Here is a 17,305-nt window from a genome sequence, read left to right as displayed (position 1 = left end):
AGTTGTACCACAGTTTGTTCTGCCTTGAGACAAGGGGGCTGAACTTTTATACCCCCCCTATCAGGCAGCCATTGGCTACAAGCCACTCTCCTGGAGAGGGGGTCATGACCTTCCTGTTTCCTGGGACTCCCATTGGCTCAGGGCAGGTGCCCAAAGAAAGGGGCAGCTGTGAGCTGCTATTAGCAGTCAACACCCGCAGTGAGTGTGGAGCACTGGAGGGGACTGGGAGCCCCAGGCTAGAAAAAGAGAGTGTGGGTGGGATAGTGACAGCACTGCCTCAGAGGGCAAATGGCCATGGTGATTCCAATCCTGACCTTCACCCAGGAGCAGACTCAGCAGGGAGTGCGGGCTTCCTTCAGCCGTGCCATTTGGATCACTGCTGGCAGTTCTTCACTGTTCACTGGTTATATTTCTCAGGGATGGAAACAGAACTTCCAAGTGTTACTGACTTATCTGAGAACTGGAATTAGAGATGTTCAGCCCACAGTTCACTGCTTCTGTTCCCCTATTTAATGGTTGTTAAATACTTTTTAGGGCATTCCAAGTAGCAAACAACATATCAAAGGCACAAATCTTATTCTAGAAGTGCTTACATTTTACAACAATTGATACCATTAGCAATTGTCCGTATAAAATGACAAGGATGACAGCATTATTATGAGTCTAGCTGTCTCTTTTAGAAGGTCAGTCTCACAGGGCAAAGCTGTGGTTTGGATGAGTAATATGAAAAAAAGGCACAAGGCAGTTTGCTTGGTACATTATGTTATATTGTCAGGAGAAAAATAAGTACATTGGGTGCTCTGTGTAGTCTGTGACCAAAGGTTAATTCAGTAAACCATTCTCTGAGGTGAGCAGATGAGCTTCAGATGAGCAAAGAAACAAATCAATATCTGCTTCTGCAGCATGTTAATCACAGTGCAACTCCTTGCAGATTTCAATGCTTTTGTTCTGTCTGCTACTGAAAATGCTTTTCCAAAGCATGGATTTCATGTCCGGAAAGTTGAGTATAGGAGTGCTCCGAGATCAAGTTCCTTGGTCAGGATCAATGCTCCCGGCCAGTAGGACTAGCACACTGAGTGGAATGGCAGAACCTGAGTTCCGGAGCCGTGGCCACCTACAGGGTTGCTGGGTGGTGGGATTTCCTGGTAGGATGCAGCACACTGACAAAGGAACCTGGGGCAGAGTGCTTTGTTCTATGACTACTGAAAACAATTCTCTTTGCAAGACAGGAATAAGGCGGGCCCAGAGAGAACAAATGTGAGTGGGTCCCTAAAGAAATGACAGAAGTCACCCCAGGAAAGCATTCCCAGAAACTCCCACCTCTGCAAAGGAGGGAATGTGGCTGACTAAGCTGGAAGGCATATTGGATTTCCCCATCATCTTCCGAATGCCTAATACTTAGTAAGAGCTTACTAAGTACGTGTTTAATTAATGAATGTTCTACAGGCCGATTAGTTTTAACATTCAAATTTAAACAAAAGGTATTAACTAGACACCTGCTTGAAAGGATAGCTTTTTGAGAAATGCTAAGTTTATAAGTCAACTCAAGAAGCCTTTAGGTTTCTCAATTAGCAAACCCTTTAAAAGATTCCATGAGAAAATCATGTTTCCTGGCTTCTTTACAGCCCCAAATTTCTCAGAACAGTTTTTTGTAGGTCAGTGTAGCAGCTGTCTGAGTACTAGTACTGCCCTTTCCACATCACTGAAAATAGCAATGTGGTAAATGCTGTAGCCCAGGAGTAAGCATCACAACCTCCTGAGGATCTTATTAAAATACAGATTTCTAAAATCACTCTAGATTATTAGTTATGAGGTCTAGGAGCTTAAAAATCTCATTCATAATAAACACTCCGGTAGTTCTGATGTTGATGTGTATCAGTAGGGTATTGCCACAATAATAATGCATCACAAACCATGCAAATCTCAGTGTCAGACAGCAATAAGCACCTCCTTTCCACTCACTCACACATCAGCAGGTAAACTGAGTACAGCTTATCTAGGCTGGACTAGGCTCCAACCTGTTGGTCCAGATCTGCTCCGCATGCTTCTCATCCTCCGTGAACTAACATCTACCTGAGGCAGGTTCTTCTCATGGAGAAAAGCAGGAGTGTGAGATGGCAAACCCTACCACCCAAGCAGATGCCACGCCTCTGCTCACACCTTGTCTGCTAATATCCCATTGGCCAAAGGGAGAAACATGACCAAGACAAAAGTCAATGGAAGGGAAATATCCTATGTTCATGGAATCCAGGTGAGGGGAGTAAATATTTGCTGATAGTTCAATCCATCACAGGGTAGTACAAAGATTTGGTACTTCGAAAAGCACTAGAGTCTCCTGAACCAATCCAGGGAAGGTGAATGTAAGGTCAACTTTTTATTTAATTAGTTATTCAACAAATATTTATGAGTGACTACCAAATGCCAGACAGACAGGTAATGAGTCATTGTTTATCTGAAAAGAGTCCAGTCCAAAGGCAGATATGCACATAGATAATCACAAGGCAATGTGCCGGTTACTATGTAACAGAAGCAACAGAGAGTTAGCTTAAAAGTCTAAAATTGACCTGAAAAGCAAAATGTAGTGTTCTCTGTGAGCCAGCAATGATTTTCTTTTAATCCTTAAAATATGGGAGACATACAGAATCAGATTGTAAGATAACATCAAATCCCAGATGGCTCTCTGGAGAAGACTGCTGCAAATGATGGAATGTTTCAGGCTCACAGGTTTAGACATGAGGGCGAGAGGAGACCGGGGAGACCATCAGCATAGCAACTAGCAGAATTCTCAGAGATGACTTTCGTTGGCCCAGACAGAGGCATACATCCACCCCTGAACCACTCCTGTGACACTAATTGGCCTAAAATGGGTCATAGCCCTCCTCCTGAATGGAGAAGTTCAGGTGATCAGCCACATAAACAGAGTGGGAGGTGGTTTTTCCCAAGAGAAAATCAATGTACTAGAAAAAAAATAAAATAAAATAATTTATTTTTATACTGACATAGAATTACCTTCAAGATATATTGTTGGATAAAATAAAGAAATTGAAGAATATTTTATAGGTGCATTTATGTGAGTAAATTTTATATTTTTTTATATAGCTTTGCATATCTATAAGCCTAGAAATATTATACACAACAAAGTCCTGAAGATAGTAGGGGAGATGACTGGGATCTGACGAGATGTAATAGAAAGGAACTTAGTGTGTGTTTTTTAATATTTGAGGCTGGTTGATTCTGTCCTCTCACTAGAAATCCCAGGAGATCACGGATTTGGGCTGTCTTGCTCACTACTGTATCTTCGAGCTTTAAAGAGTGGCTGGCACATTTTTAGGAGGTGCTTAGTAAATATTTATATAAGGAACTAGTGAAGAGCAAACACAGAGGAATGAAGGTGTGAAAGGCTATGGGCCAATTAGGAATTTCAAATCTTTGGGCATGACCAGAGTGCTTGGTACAAAAGAAGGAGTGGCAGGAGCTGAAGCTGTAAAGTAGGCAGGAGTCCATTCATGAGCAATGCCAGGGAACCGCATTACTTATTGGGTAACAGATGTTAGGCAGGTGAGAGTCAGGATAGGATTTGCCTTTTAGAAAGGTTGCTTATGCCTCCATTTGAAGGATGGAATGGAGCAAAACAGGATGGAGAACTAAATGCCAGACAAAACAATTGGTTGTCAGAGGCCACCTCAGAGAAATGAATCCTGAAATCAGGGCAGTAAGGATGAGGACATAATGGATTTGAGAGCTAAGCTATGCAGGCCTTGTTGACTGATAGAATGCGGGGAGAGAGAGGGCAGGGAGGTATCTAAGATGACTCCCAGGTGTCTGGATGGTACCAGACACCTACAGACAGGAACTGTGAAAAGGCCAGGCCGGTGTGTCTCGGTGGTTAAGCAATGACCTATGAACCAGGAATGGTTCAATTCCCAGTCACGGCACATGCCCAGGTTGCAGACTCGATCCCTAATGGAGGGCATGCAGGTGGTAGCCAATCAATGATTCTCTCTCATCGTTGATATTTCTGTCTCTCTCTCTCCCTCTCCCTTCCTCTCTGAAATCAATAAAGACATTTCTTAAAAAATAAAATAAAATGTTTAAAAAAAAAAGAAGTTTGTGGCTGAGGGTTCTGAGCTCCGCTTCAGACATGTTGATTTCCGGGGTACTGAGGAGCATCGAGGTAAAGACGTCCAACAGAACACCTGGGGTTTGTACTGAGGCCTCACTTTTCTTCTGCTCAGACAGAGTTTTCAGTATTTCCTTAAACAGTTGTAAAAGGAACCAATCCTCAGACAATGGTGTTTAAGTGCTTGCTCACTTAACAAAGGAGGGGCGGCCCAGGATTTTAACTCACCTTGCTCTCTCTCTAAAGCAGCGGTTCTCAACCTGTGGGTCGCGACCCCTTTGGGGGTCGAACGACCCTTTCACAGGGGTCGCCTAAGACCATCGGAAAACGCATATATAATTACATATTGTTTTTGTGATTAATCACTATGCTTTAATTATGTTCAATTTGTAACAATGAAATTTGGGGGTCACCACAACATGAGGAACTGTATTAAAGGGTCGCGGCATTAGGAAGGTTGAGAACCACTGCTCTAAAGAATGTTATCCTCTTTTTCATTAGCCAGAATAACATTAATTACAGCATTTGTTATAAGGAAAGAGATTGAAAAATGTGCCCTTGGAGAGTTAAAAACAGAAGGCACACAGAGGTGTTTGTGGACATAGGTTGGTTTCCATTTACAGGGATTATCTGGCAAGGGTAACTGGGGGAGAGACCAGAGAACTCACAGTCCGCTCAACTGAGGTTCCCTTTTGGCCGGAACCTCAGCTCTTGGCTCTGATCTCCAGAGCACACCCTTCTTTCACTCACTTGTCCAACATTCTCTTTCATCTGTTTCAAGGCTCTGAGTTTGCAGTAGTGATAAATGGTAAGAATGGGGATGAATGGCCAGACACCTCGAGGGCAATGACATTCTGATTCCCCAGGGAACCAAGCTCTGCACCTGGCATGGCAGTGCAGAGAGCAGAGGAATACAAAAAGAGCCTTTTACCCGGGATTCATTTCCCCCACTCTGAAAAGGTGAAGCCTGGGATGAGAAGAACTTTCCTCTCCCACAACAAAAGCTGAAAACTTAAACCCACCTTGTGCCTAACCACCAGCCTCTCTGGAAAACCTTCCCCTCTTTGTCTCTTTGTGTTTCACAGCTATTGGGACTGGATTGTTCAAAGGAATACCTGACCTTGTTTGTTAGATGAGACACAGAAATGCTGACCGTGACCTCCTTTATTTGCTCCGGCTGCTAACCTGGCAGAACTGCAGAATATCAGACACTTCAGCAGCTTTAGTCAGGCTGGGGGTGTAGAACAATGAGTGCAGAAAGCTCCCTCTTATAGGCGCTGCACTTCCCTCTGGAGGGAGGGTGGGGCACCATTAGGAAGGACTAAGCACAAAAAGAAGCGAGATGTAGGCATGCTGAGGACCAAGGCCAGTTTCAGCTAATGCTGTTTGACCTGCTGGTGCAGTTTCTACTCAGAATGGGTTTTCTGCTTTGTTGCGTTGCCTGGGTCCTGCCATTAATTTTGTAAGAGGGAGACAGTAAGCCCATAAGGCCAGAGGCAGTATCGCATTTATCTCCAGGTCGTGGCTCAGAACCCAGATTGACAAAGGCAGAGATTATGAGGAGGGTATCTTTTGCAAAGGTGGAAGGGCTATAGTTTTTACTTTCAATTTGTGGAAGAGAAACCTAGGTTTGGAGAGGTTAAGAGACTGGTTTAAAACACAAAGCTAGTCAGTAGCAGTGTCTCCCTGCATCCGGTGAACGTGCGCTGCTCGTGCGGGGTATGGCAGCCTGGAGCAGAGCCCTGCCATCTCGGCACCAGTGGTGGAGATCGCTGGGAATCCCATGTCTAAGGATGTTTGACGGAGTCGTAGGTGTATCGCTCTCACTTGCCCCTCACCTGTGAGTTCAGCATCTGTGAACTGGCTCTCAGGAAACCCTGGAGATATTCTCAGATGACATTGAGAAGAGGAAGCGCCAGTTCCAGAAGAAGGCTGGAGAGGCGCGCCCTCGAGAGCTCAGGATTGAGATGGAAGAAACAGGGCAAGTACCCAGAAGTCCACATTCCCCTGAGAATCTACAGCCGTTTCCTGCCTTTAATTCCTATACTTGCTCCTCTGGTTCTGCTTTGGGTCCTACCAGCACTGAGGGCCATGGGGCTGTCTCCATTTCTCCTCTTTTTTTTTTAAGAAAAGCATCTTTTTAAATATCAACACTAATAAAAGAGAAAAATGGTAATTGGCGTACGAGCTACCCTTTTCATTGGCTAATCAGGGCTATATGCAAATTAACTGCCAACTAAGACTGGCAGTTAACTGCCAACAAGATGGCGGTTAATTTGCATATGTAGGCACAATGCAAGGAGGCGAAAGGGAAAGCAGGAAGAAGCCCCCTGCCACTGACAGTGATCGGAAACCCAGGGGGGAACTAAGAGCTGGGGGGCAGGGCAAAGGCAGCCCTGGGGCCGCCTTTGCCCTGCCCCCCAGCCATGATCGGAGAATCAGGCGCCTTTTCCGCCCTGGCCAGTGATAGCAGGAAGTAGGGGTGGAGCCAGCGATGGGAGCTGGGCACGGTTGAAGCTGGCAGTCCCAGGAGCTAGGGGTCCCTTGCCTGGGCCTAAAGCGAAGCCCACGATCGCGGGGCCGCTGCAGCTGCGGGTCCCCGCTGCCCAGGCCGGACACCTAGGCCAGAGGCGTCAGGCCTGGGCAAGGGGCCGATCCTGCGATTGGAGGGTGATGGGGGTCAACGCCTGAGGGCTCCCAATATGTGAGAGGGGGCAGGCTGGGCTGAGGGACACTCCCCCACACACACCCCCAGTGCACGAATTTCGTGCACCGGGCCCCTAGTGTGTATATATATATATATATATATATATATATATATATATATATATTTATTGATTTTTTACAGAGAGGAAGGGAGAGGGATAGAGAGTTAGAAACATCGATCAGCTGCCTCCTGCACACCCCCTACTGAGAATATGCCTGCAACCAAGGTACATGACCTTGTCCAGAATTGAACCTGGGACCCTCAGTCCGTAGGCTGACGCTCTATCCACTGAGCTAAACCGGTTAGGGCTCCATTTCTCCTCTTAGCAGAAGTCCTCGTTCCCAAGAAGACTTTCTGCTGATCCCTGGGTCACCCACTGCGAGCCAGGGAAGTCCTTCATTCTGCATTGGGAGCCTGGAGGAAGACTCTCCTTCCCTTCGTTTGCCCAGATGCTGAGAGTTGGCAAAGCAAAAGCAGATGTGTGGCCCAAAACTGTTCCCAAGAAAGATGAAAACAGCGTAGTCCCTCCTGCCGTTGTGGACTGTGTTGGGGAGAGTGATAACTCGGACCGTGTTCCTGTGCCCAGTTTCCAAAATTCCTTCAACCAAGCTATGGAAGCAGCCTTCATGAAACTGGACACGCCTGCTACTTCAGATGCCCTCTCTGAAGAGAAAGGAGGAAAGAGAAGAGAAGAGAAGAGAAGAGAAGAGAAGAGAAGAGAAGAGAAGAGAAGAGAAGAGAAGAGAAGAGAAGAAAAAAACAGAAAAGAAAAGAAAAAAAAAACAGAAAAGAAACAGAAGCTCCTGTTCAGCACCTCAGTCATCCACACCAAGTGACACTACTGGCCCAGTCTACCTTCTCCATCTGGTTTTCTTTTTTTCGTGCTTTTGTTTTGCTGCTGTAATTTTTAAGTATCTGAGTTTGAACAGATTAGTTCTGGGGTCCGGAGGGGGTTTCCAAGATTTTAAATACAGTGTATTTTCCAGCTTCCTGTCTTTACATCAAAATAAAGTATTGACACTCATCAGAGAGGGAAAAAAAAGAAAAGAAAAGCAGTGTCTCGGGGACCTTTGCAGATAAGCAACTGAATACAATTCTGTCATATTTAATTACAAAGGTCGTTTGCTGGAAGGACTTGGGAGATGGAGATGTTGGGAATCTAGAGCCCCAAATCAGAAAAGGGACTGGAGTTAGGACAGGCACAAAGTACAGATTACATATAGGAAACTAGAAGGGGGAAAACTTAAAACATAGTTTCAAACCAAATTTTGTGCATTCTTGAATGGCAGATAAGTTGTCTAGGCCCGTGGTTGGCAAACTGCGGCTCGCAAGCCACATGCGGCTCTTTGGCCCCTTGAGTGTGGCTCTTCCTAAGACTTAGGAGTATCCTAGTTAAGTTAATAACAATGTACCTACCTATATAGTTTAAGTTTAAAAAATTTGGGTCTCGCCAAAACCGGTTTGGCTCAGTGGATAGAGCATTGGCCTGCGGACTGAAAGGTCCCAGGTTCGATTCCGGTCAAGGGCATGTACCTGGGTTGCGGGCACATCCCCAATAGGAGATGTGCTGGAGGCAGCTGATCGATGTTTCTCTCTCATCGATGTTTCTAACTCTCTATCTCTCTCCCTTCCTCTCTGTAAAAAATCAATAAAATATATATTTTTTAAAAAATAAAAAATTTGGCTCTCAAAAAAAATTTCAATCTTTGTACTGTTGATATTTGGTTTTGTTGACTAATGAGTTTGCCGACCACTGGTCTAGGCTGTTTTGAACAGGATTGGGTGCTTCTTAACCCAAAATTATATCTTAATTGCCTGGGCCTGGCAGATCTCTTTATTTATTCTGAAGTTTATCTCTAGAAGACCTTTGGAACATATGATTGAATGTCAGCCCCCATAGATGTCCCCCATCCTGGGAAAACTCTCAGGGTTGGTCCCAAGAGCTTTGCTTTTCAATGCTTCTCAAGTCTCTCAGGTTTACGATAGTGGAAAAGTCATTGCTTCTTAAAGTGGATGCTTCTGCTAGAGATTCATTCTTTTTTTTTTTTTTTTTCACCTCTGAAATCAGGATGTATTTTAAAAGCAACCGTTTGTCCTAGTTTAATTGGTAGCTCTTTTTTCTTCATTGGGTATATATATATATATATATATATATATATATATATATATATGGTACTTACATTCAATGGCACTTTAAGTTCAATGAAATATGATATATTTATTTTCCTCCCATTTTTCATTGGCTAAATTTTATTCACACTCATTTAAAAGAACTGGCTGTTGGCATTGTATGTAGGTATTAATGTTGAACTCTGGCAGAATACTAACAACCATACAGAATCATGATGGAACTGGCCCCGCTCTGTCATCATTATTTTATAATTAGAAATACAGCTCTTATGTTGAACAGAAGAGGTTTTGTAACCATGCAACCATCTCCCCAGTGGTAACATCCAGGGCCTGCCCCCAATGAAATGTTTCGTCTGTGTTTCAAAGCTTTTAAAGAGTATGTGAAAGAAACATTCATTCAGGATGAATTGCCTTGGCATATGCTTTGGGGCTGTTCTTATTTTATACACACTTCCTTGGTCCATCATTAGATAATTTTATTTGCACAAACGAAATGCAGTAAAATTTCCTTCTACATCCTTTCTCCATTTCTCATCCTTATCCTAACAGGACTTCCTTTCCTTGTTATCACCATTCATCAGAAAGATGAATATGAAATGAAATCTACCCTTCAGCAATGTTAGCAGCCTAAGAAACAAAGGCGTTAAGTAAGACTAAAGAACAGGAGATGAATAGTGGTGAAGGTTAAGCAACTGTGAATTTCCAGGAAATATTTATGAGCTGATTTAAATACTAATGAGCTGGTAGTCAGCAGCAAGAAGACTAAAATACAGGAGCACAAAGTCTCAGCTGGCCTGTGGGTTGTCTTCTGTCTACACAAGCTGTAGAGAAGAGCAGCCACATTTTAAGCCTCCTGCTAAACAGACATTTTAAGATGCTAAGTGAGAAACTGACATTTTCCCACTGATTTCAGTGTTTTATTTCTTCCACAGAAATGGATTTTGCCAATCCATTTGAATCCCATGTTGAAAGAGGTATCTAGGGCCTCTTCAACCAAACCTTTCATCTAAATGATTACCCTTTCAGGACTCTTTTAATTTCCTTTTCTGTCCCCTTTAAGAATCCAGCAAATTGCCTCTCCTTGCAAGTTCCTATGCAGCAGCATGAATGGCCTCTCTAGAGAGTAGTACCAGGTCATTTATCTAAAAATGTCTCCTGTCCCAGCCTGACTGCAGAAAATACTTCAGCAGCCCATGGGTTAGAAAAGATAAAAACACTTGGAATTATAATAAAACAAATGTAACTTCCAAAGAGCTTTTTACATATATTGCCTTGAGCCTGACAATCTGCTGACTTGATCCAAAATAAACAACTGGCTTTGGCATTTCTAAATCATATTTCAGAGTTTCACACAAAGAATTCTGTTAGGGCTTATTCAGCAGGGATTTTTGGGGTAACGGGGCGGGGGAGGAGGTATTGTTCCTAACTTGAAGATGCTAAGTAGGCAAGGAGGAAAATAGGAGGAGCAACCCACAGAGTCTCTGGAAAACGGGGGAGCTGGATATCCCAAAAGTTAGACAGCAGAGAGTTGGATCACATGACTAGAAGCCTTGCACACATTGTATTGCCTCCAAGACAAGAATAAGGAGAGTGAGATGCTCACCTCGGGTGCAAGATATAAACCAGCACCAAAATACTCAATAATCAGGGTAAACACTATTTCATGCAATATTTTTAAAAATCAAAATTAATGCCAAAACCTATAATGAATAAAGTCACACAATTTTAAATAAAAATAGGATCCAACAATACCTTGCCAAGCCACAGTGGAGCCTGAGGCAAAAGAAAAATGTGCACCCTATATACATATTTTTATGGTTTTTTAATGTTTTTCCTCAGAAATAGATTTTTTAATATATTACTGATAAGTTTGTTTCCATTCATCCAGGAAGGTAAAATTATAAAAAATTCTATTTAGGGTATAAGTCAAATGTTTAAATTTAACATTATGTTGTAAATTTTCATACATCTACTTTTTCCTTTTTTAGAAAAAATTTTTTTTATTGATTTCAAAGAGGAAGGGAGAGTGAAAGAGACAGAAACATCAATGATGAGAGAGAATCATTGGTCAGCTGCCTCCTGCACGCCCCATCCTGGGGGTCGAACCTGCAACCTGGGCATGTGCCCGGACCAGGAATTGAACTGTGACCGCCTGGTTCCTAGGTCTACACTCAACCACTGAGCCACACAAGCCAGTCTACTTTTTCCTTTTTTAATATTTTCTCACTACATGATCATTCTGGTCAGAACTCTGCTGCAGTAGTATTGCACAGAGCTACCCCAGAAGACATACGTGTTAAAGACAGAAGGAGAGGCTGAGAAACCAACTTGAAGGCAATGTTAAGACCTCTCATCAAGGTTGTTCTGTATTTCTGTGATCTGTATTTTACCTTATGTGCAAGACTTATGGACCACTGTAACAGGAGGCTATAATCAACAGACAACCCATCATTCATTACTTAACAATGAAGAAAATTTACTTCATATAACAAGAAGTCTGAAGGAAGACTGGCTGCGAAGTGGTTAATTCAACATTTCAATGATACCAACCAGGATCCAGATTCTTTTCATGGTGCAAACCCAGCAGGTGGCTTCATTTTGGCTGGCTCCTCTCAGGTAGAAAGTGGCTGCCTCAGTTCTTGGAGTCCCATGCAAACCTGACAATGCCTCACAGATGCATTTTTCCATTTACTTATGTATCTTGTAACTTTATTTATCAGTATTTATGTTTTTTTAATGGTTAGATAATATTTTAGCATATGGACACATTATACTTTGTTATTTCCCCCGTTGGACATTTAGATTGTTTCTACTATAGCTGTTGTTGGAACAAGCAATGCTCAATAAATAACTTGGCATACTTTCGTCATAATATCAAAAAGAGTAATTGCTAGGCAATTTAAAAATTTGGTTGATAGAGTCAAATTGCCTTCAAAAGGGTTTTATCATGTTCTCCATTCAAAAAGTATGTGAAAATACTCCTTTCCTCCATCTCTCACCAATATTGATTTCAAAACTTTTAAAAGTTGCCTATAGGCAAAAAAAAAAAAGTATTCTTTTTTATGTTTAACTAGAGGCCCGGTGCACAAAAATTTGTGCACTCGGGGTTGGGAGAGGAGGTCCCTCACCCTGGCCTGTGCCCTCTCACAGTCTGGGACCCATCAGGAGATAAGGACCTGCTGGTTTAGGCCTGCTCCCGGGTGGCAGAGGGCAGGCCTAATCCTAGGTGTAACCCCTGGTCGGGCTCAGAGCAGGGCCCATTGGGGAGTTGGGGCCCCGCCTCCTGTCATGCACAGAGCAGGGCGGATTGGGAGGTTGCGATGCCACCCTCAGTCATGCTCAGGGTAGGGCCGATTGGGGGGTTGGGGCACCACTCCCTGTCACACTCAAGGCAGGGTCCATAGGGAGGTTGCAGCGCCACTCCTGTCATGCACAAAGCAGGGCCGATCAGAGGGTTGGGGCTCCGCACCCTGTCACACTGATCCCGGTGCTGGGAAGCCTCGCTGCTCCGCTGATCCCAGGGCCAGGACGCTTCTCGGCTCCCCTGATCCCTGGCCCGGAGGCCTCTCGGCTCCGCTGATCACCGGGGCGAGAGGCCTCTCTACTCCGCTGATCACGGGGCCGGGAGGCCTCTGGACTCCGCTGATCACAGGGGCCGGGAGGCCTCTCGGCTCCGCTGATCACCGGGGCCGGGAGGCCTCTCGGCTCCGCTGATCACCGGGGCCGGGAGGCCTCTCGGCTCCGCTGATCACCGGGGCCGGGAGGCCTCTGGACTCCGCTGATCACCGGGGCCGGGAGGCCTCTCCGCTCCGCTGATCACCGGGGCCGGGAGGCCTCTCGACTCCGCTGATCACTGGGGCAGGGAGGCCTCTGGACTCTGCTGATCACCGGGGCCGGGAGGCCTCTCGACTCCGCTGATCACTGGGGCAGGGAGGCCTCTGGACTCCGCTGATCACTGGGGCCGGGAGGCCTCTCGGCTCTGCTGATCACCGGGGCCGGGAGGCCTCTCCGCTCCGCTGATCACCGGGGCCGGGAGGCCTCTGGACTCCGCTGATCACCGGGGCCGGGAGGCCTCTCGGCTCTGCTGATCGCGGGGCCTCCGACTCCGCTGATCACCGGGGCTGGGAGGCCTCTCAGCTCCGCTGATCACCGGGGCCAGGAGGCCTCTCGGCTGATCACCGGGGCCGGGAGGCCTCTCGACTCCGCTGATCACTGGGGCCGGGAGGCCTCTCGGCTCTGCTGATCGCGGGGCCTCCGACTCCGCTGATCACCGGGGCTGGGAGGCCTCTCAGCTCCTCTGATCACAGGGGCCAGGAGGCCTCTCGGCTGATCACCGGGCCGGGAGGCCTCTGGACTCCGCTGATCACAGGGGCTGGGAGGCCTCTCGGCTCCGCTGATCACCGGGGCCAGGAGGCCTCTCGGCTCCGCTGATCTCGGGGCCTCGGACTCCGCTGATCACCGGGGCTGGCAGGCCTCTCGGCTCCGCTGATCACCGGGGCCGGGAGGCCTCTCGACTCCACTGATCACCGGGGCCGGGAGGCCTCTCGACTCCGCTGATCACCGGGGCCGGGAGGCCTCTCGACTCCGCTGATCACCGGGGCCGGGAGGCCTCTCGACTCCGCTGATCACCGGGGCCGGGAGGCCTCTCGACTCCGCTGATCACCGGGGCCGGGAGGCCTCTCGACTCCGCTGATCACCGGGGCCGGGAGGCCTCTCGGCTCCGCTGATCACCGGGGCCGGGAGGCCTCTCTGCCCTGCTGCTTCAGGGCTGTTTGGCTTCGCTCTGCTTGGAGCCTGAGTATGCAAATTAACCGCCATCTTTTAGCTTCTATAATTGAAACATTGTATCTTTTGGAGTTGTTGCTTCAGGAGCTCAGAGCCCCGCAGCTGCGGGGATCCTTGACTTTCTCCATCGCTGGGGCAACCAAGCCTCCTATTCTCAGCTGCCTGGTTGCCAGCCGCCATCTTGGCTGACAGTTAATTTGCATATCTCGCTGATTAGCCAATGAAAAAGGTATCGGTTGTACGCCAATTACCATTTTTCTCTTTTATTAGTATAGGATTAGCATTTCCTTAATTATGAGGATGAGCATGTCTTTATATGTATATAGGAATTTGTACTTCTTTTTCTATGAACTATTTTGGTTTTGTGGAGTCAAATGAAGCCATCGTTTCTATTATGACTCCAGCGTTCACAGTTGTGTTTAAAAAGGCTTCTCCACGTGTACATACACACACACCTTTAGTCTCTCATGTATCTTTAAATGTTTAAATCTTTAATCCATCCAGATTTAAAAGATGAGGGAAGGGTGGTATATCCTGAGAGGTAACATTGTAACTTAATTTTTCCAACTGTTCCTGAACATCCTATAACTTTTTTTAAATTTGAATTACAAATTTATTATAAATTTCCATAGACAATAGGTTTTGTCCATTCTGTTCTATTCATCTGAATATCTCTTCTCACCTAATACTACAACATTGAAGTTACTATATCTTCATAGAGGATTTTTCATCTGATAAGGCTGATCTACCCCCCCCACATCCCCTCCTCCCACCCCCTGCCTCATAGTCTATTTTTCTTTTTCCTTTTTTCCCCAGTTATTTCAGCACATTTAATTTTCCAGATGATCATACAGGTTAATTTGAGGGAAATGACATTTTTATAATATCAAGTCTTTTTGACTAAATCCAGTGTCACATGAAACCACAAGAAGTCACTAGATAATTACTTAGTGAATCTAAGACTAGATCCTTGTGGACACTTCTGTCTGGATTAGTCGTGTGAGTCATCTGAATCTACGGCATAATTGTGCAATTCTCCCCTTTATCATGGACACATGAGAATTACATGGGTATTCTCATGTAAAAACCAGGCCCAGCTCAAAAACCAAATAGTCCTTCCATATTCTTTAGGAATGTTTTAATAGAAAAATTAATCATTCACATCCTGTCCACGGTGAGAGGGGAGCTCCAACCACAATCAATACCACTGCTCATGTGTGCTGGAAGCTACGTATGTCTTGGGTGTAGAATTCCTGGCCTGTGGCCATAACCAATACAGGAATAAATGCCATTTAATTCCACCCAGCTGTTCCTGGAGCCTTCCATGGGTGGGTCTGCCGGGGGTTGAGGGGGGAGCGGGAGAGAGGGTGGTTCATTCGATTCATAAGAAAAAAATGTGCCCCTCAGTTGCTTGGCACAGAGCCAGATTTGCTAGGACTTTCCAAACACACCGCTGTGGGGAAGAGCCCTGAGGGCTGTTCCCATCACAGACCAGCCAGCCTGAAGTGTTCGGCTGGGGGTGCTGCCCATGTGCTGCACTGCTCTAAACTTGTACTTCATTTCACACCGAAAAACTAGTGCTTTTTGTTAGTGTAAGGCCTTCCTAACACATGAGGTCAAGAACACGTCTTTATTTAAATAAATGGGGTGGTGAAAATGACTGAATAGGAATTATACTTTACATGTATTAATGATGACATTAATCTATGTAAATTAGTGTAATGGAAGAGAATGTAATGTTCTTAATCCAAAAATATAAACCTTCTTTTGCTTGACAGTAGGTTACCAAAATGATGTGTGGTAGTTGTGTGTGTAGGTGCCAAAAAAGCAATTTCAGGTCCTGCACAGAGTAGTTATTTCCCACTTCCCATCATATAATTCCAGTGTTATAGTTCAGAATTGTCCTTCTTACCTTGAAATAATCAAATACATGCAAGGGCCTTGTGTGGTGTGCTCTTTTGTTGTTCTGTTTTGCTTTGATGCTTCTCAAGGTTATCTGAGGGGGTTTAGAAATCATGCACCATATTCAAGGCTATACCAAGAAAGTCGCTGGTGTGGCCAAAGCCATGTGGCATAGTAGGGTTCAGAGAGTCATTGAAAATAAAAGATGGCTAAACGAGCTTGGGGCCGCTGCAAACCAAAGGCTTCCTGCACTTTTGCCTCAGGTGGGCAAGCGCTATATGGGAATAGAAGGAAAGAGAAAGAATCCTTATTGAGAACCCACTTGATGCCAGGTGCATATTTGGTCATAGTTTATTCCCACCACACCCTGCTTTGAGAATTGTCTCGCTATTTAAATTAGCTGTATGCATTTTAACTCATTTGTCAAACTCTTAACATGTTCTAATGGCTGTTTCTACTGACAAACAAGGTCTCAGAGTGTCGGGACAGGTGGTGGCTTCCAATTTCTAGTCTCCAGCTTTCAGGGTATGGAAAGGCGGTTGTGTTCACTGTGGCGGAGCTTCCTGGTCCGTAGATCCCCTACAATAGTGGGCTCTTCAACTCAGTATTGCCAGTGGCTGCAGCTGGTCCTTGCTCCTTTGTCCTTCCAATGGTTTTAGAATTATCCACTGGCCTGTATTAAATTCTGTCTACTTAAAATATCTACAGTTGTTCTCTTTCCTTCACTAAAACCTTAAAAGTTTAGTGAAGGACTTTTTAAAAGTTTCCTAAGATCCTCTGAATATTTATATTTTATTTAAATAAAAAACTAAACTAAATTTATAGTGGTATATAAAGTCCTGGCATAGGAAGTATATGCTGATAATGAACTACCCACAAGAGAGAAAGAAATCAATTTAGTATATTTAATTCATTTCCTTATAAGCAGTTTGGTTCTAGAATAATTAGAAGGCATACAAATAATAGCTTCCCTTTATTGTACATTTACAATTAGTACAGCACTTTATCCTTATACTAGTAGAAACTCCATTTTGCAGAGGAGAAATTCAAGGTCTAGAGAAGTTAAGAAACTCTTGTTTAACGGCATTGTAGTAGATAGAATAATGCCTCCCAAAGATGTCGGTGTCTTAATCCCCAGAACCTGTGAATATGTTATCTTATATGCAAAAGGGGCTTTGCAGTGTGTTTAAATTAAGGATATTGAAATGAAATTATCCTGGATCACCCAAGTGGGTCTACTGTCATCACAAGAGTCTTGATAAGAGGGAGGCAGGAGGGCCAGAGGAGGAGATGGAGGTACGGGACCGCGGGCGGGCAGGTGGCTTTGGCTTCTCTTCTCCCAGGCCGCAGGCGCTGGCACCCAGAACCACAGGCGGGTGGCTTCGGCTTCTCCCGGGCCACAGCCACAGGCCAGCAGCTTGGCCCAGCCTGGCTTTGTCAGAGAGGATGTCCCGAAGATGCCTGGTCTAATTAGCATATTACCCTTTTATTAGTATAGATTATAGAAGAACCCTTGCTTTCTGAGTCCTCAGAGACAGTACTTCCAACATTCCAATTGCCTGAGTTCTTCTAGCAGGGTTTAGAGCAGACATTCTTTTCCTGACTACACATGTTTTGCAATGGCATTAGAAAATAACTGAATGCCACAATGACTAATAATA

General features: G+C 45.1%; 1 long non-coding RNA gene and 1 pseudogene across 1 annotated transcript; both read left to right on the top strand.

The window, feature by feature from the left end:
- Nucleotides 1-17,305, top strand: part of LOC132233365 (translationally-controlled tumor protein-like) — a 145,156-nt pseudogene that overhangs the window by 80,770 nt on the left and 47,081 nt on the right.
- LOC132232401 (uncharacterized) lies at nucleotides 5,991-7,511 on the top strand. Its single transcript, XR_009452421.1, has 2 exons — nucleotides 5,991-6,219; nucleotides 7,134-7,511. It is a non-coding gene; the product is annotated as an uncharacterized LOC132232401 (long non-coding RNA).

Source organism: Myotis daubentonii, chromosome 4 (genome assembly GCF_963259705.1).
Source record: "Myotis daubentonii chromosome 4, mMyoDau2.1, whole genome shotgun sequence".
NCBI classification, from domain to species: Eukaryota; Metazoa; Chordata; class Mammalia; order Chiroptera; family Vespertilionidae; genus Myotis; species Myotis daubentonii.
The sequence above is the reverse complement of the archived record's forward strand: the minus strand, read 5'-3'. Positions and strand labels throughout refer to the sequence as shown.